The following is a 2571-nucleotide window of genomic DNA, read 5'->3' as shown; positions in this document are numbered from 1 at the left end:
GGTAAGCTTTTGGACTCTAAGGAGACTTCCATTAGTTATCTCTTGCAAGCTTGAAAAGGGAAGTCCAAAGTTAAAGATCACCTTGAATGGCAAATGCTAGGTGAGAGGCATGAGCCATTGCAAGTTGCATCAGTGAGAGGGAATTAGAGCTGAAATCCATTTAAAGGTTACATTTGTACAACACCGATTAGAGAATTGACTATATATTAATTCTCTAATGTGAGGAAATGAACCAAATGACCGGAGCTCTGTTTTTGCATAAGTAACCTCCCTTGTGAACCTAAACCTCCAAGGAATGTTTTTCTTCATAAGTAATTTCCGTTACTTTCTTTTTGGTTAGTTTAAGACCAAACCCTTTTCACTCAAACAACTTTATGTTTTCTTTTAAAGCTAACCCTGAAATGAAAAAGCACCAACTCAGCTTTGAATTGGTATCAGTTGAGAGTTGAAAACCCTTCCCAGTGAACGATCCTAGAGCCACTATGCTATAGTAGCTTTGTCTTTGCTACCCTAGTTCATGGTGTAATAGGTTATAAATTTTGTTGATTACTACCTCAACCAAGGAGCACCAGCTGGACATGAATTAGTTGATACACCGACTGGGCATGAATCAAATGGCGCCATTGCCGGGGAAGGTGCCAACTGCATATTGATATTATTTCAGGGTACTAGTGGTTTTCATCACAAGTTTGGTGAATTTTTCCTTCATTTTTCTAACTCTTTTACTTGTTTATATTCTAGCATAATTTTTAATTTAGTTTTAGTTAATCGAACTCTTTTTTGGTAGTTATGTTTTTGTTTTCCTCTGTTTTTGTTTTTCTTTCTTTGTTACAATTGATACTAGTTGTGTATGACAAAGTGGATACGAGATTGTGGAGGAAGGCTTGTTAAACTTGAAACACCTCATAACAAGGAGTTGGAAGTAATCTTGAACATCATGGAAACTACACTTGAGGATCAGCATAGTCACCATGATCATCAGGATCATCCCAATGAATTCAGATCAATGAGAGACCGTATGCATCCACATCGTATGAGTGCACCATCAAGTATAGTGCCCCCTACAGAGCAGCTAGTGATCAGACCCCATATTGTGCCACTTCTGCCAACTTTCCATGGAATGGAAAGTGAGAATCCTTATGCCCATATCTAGGAATTTGAAGATGTTTGTAATACATTCCGAGAGGGAGGAGCTTCCATCGACTTGATGAGGCTTAAACTATTTCCTTTTACTTTAAAGGATAAGGCCAAGATTTGGCTTAATTCTTTAAGGCCAAGGAGTGTCCGCACTTGGACTGATTTACAAGCAGAATTCCTCAAGAAGTTTTTTCCTACTCACAGAACAAATAGCTTAAAAAGGCAAATTTCAAACTTTTTTGCAAAAGAAAATGAGAAGTTCTATGAATGTTGGGAAAGGTATATGGAGGCCATCAATGCTTGTCCTCATCATGGCTTTAATACATGGCTCTTGGTGAGCTATTTTTATGATGGGATGTCTTCCTCAATGAAGCAAATTCTTGAAACCATGTGTGGGGGAGATTTTATGAGTAAGAATCCGGAAGAAGCCATGGACTTTTTAAGTTATGTATCTGAGGTATCAAGAGGATGGGATGAGCCCAACTCAAGAGAAATGGGAAGGATGAAAGCTCCTGTAAATCCAAAAGGTGGAATGTACATGTTAAGTGAAGACATGGACATGAAAGCTAAGGTGGCAACAATGTCAAGGAGGTTGGAAGAACTTGAGTTGAAAAAAATGCATGAAGTCCAAGCCATTTCCGAGACACAAGCCCATGTCATGCCATGCACCATTTGCCAATCATGTGATCATGTGGTAGATGAGTCCCCAACCATCCCAGCTATGAGGGAGATGTTAGGTGATCAAGCCAATGTTGTGAGGCAATTTAGGCCCAACAACAATGCACCTTATGGAAACACCTATAATTTAAGTTGGAAAAACCATCCAAATTTTTCTTGGAAACCAAGGCCACCTCCATACCAACCACAAGCTCAAACCCAAGCACCCCAACAAACCTCTTCAGTGGAGCAAGCCATTGTGAACCTAAGTAAAGTCATGGGTGACTTTGTGGGTGAACAAAAGGCAATCAACTCCCAATTGCACCAAAAGATTGAAAATGTTGAGAGTTCTCAAATTAAGAGAATGGAAGGAATGCAAAATGATCTATCTCAGAAGATAGATAATATTCAATACTCCATCTCTAGGCTTACCAACCTCAACACAGTGAATGAGAAAGGAAAGTTTCCCTCTCAACCAAGCCAAAATCCAAAGGGTGTTCATGAAGTTGAAACCCAAGATGGGGAGTCTTCAAAGTTGAGGGAGGTCAAAGTTGTGATCACCTTGAGGAGTGGGAAGGAGGTTGATCAACCCTTGCCTAAGGTGAGGCAAGATGAAGAACTCATGTCAAGGAGAACCTTGGTTAAAGAGAGCAATAACCAAGAAGAGAAGAGTGGGAAAAAAAATGCATCTAAATCAAGCATTGAAGAAGAGCCAAGGATAGTGATTAAAGAGGATATGGTGAAGAAACATATGCCTCCCCCTTTTCCTCAAGCTTT

At 39.6% G+C, this 2571-nt stretch overlaps 1 non-coding gene across 1 annotated transcript; it reads right to left on the bottom strand.

Moving 5' to 3' along the window:
- Window positions 1-1347: 1347 nt before the first annotated feature.
- LOC132253575 (small nucleolar RNA R71) lies at window positions 1348-1455 on the bottom strand. The gene has a single exon (XR_009465437.1). It is a non-coding gene; the product is annotated as a small nucleolar RNA R71 (small nucleolar RNA).
- Window positions 1456-2571: the final 1116 nt, after the last annotated feature.

This window comes from Vitis vinifera, chromosome 3 (assembly GCF_030704535.1).
Source record: "Vitis vinifera cultivar Pinot Noir 40024 chromosome 3, ASM3070453v1".
NCBI classification, from domain to species: domain Eukaryota; kingdom Viridiplantae; phylum Streptophyta; class Magnoliopsida; order Vitales; family Vitaceae; genus Vitis; species Vitis vinifera.
Note: the sequence above shows the minus strand (reverse complement) of the source record. Positions and strands in the feature narration are given on the sequence as shown.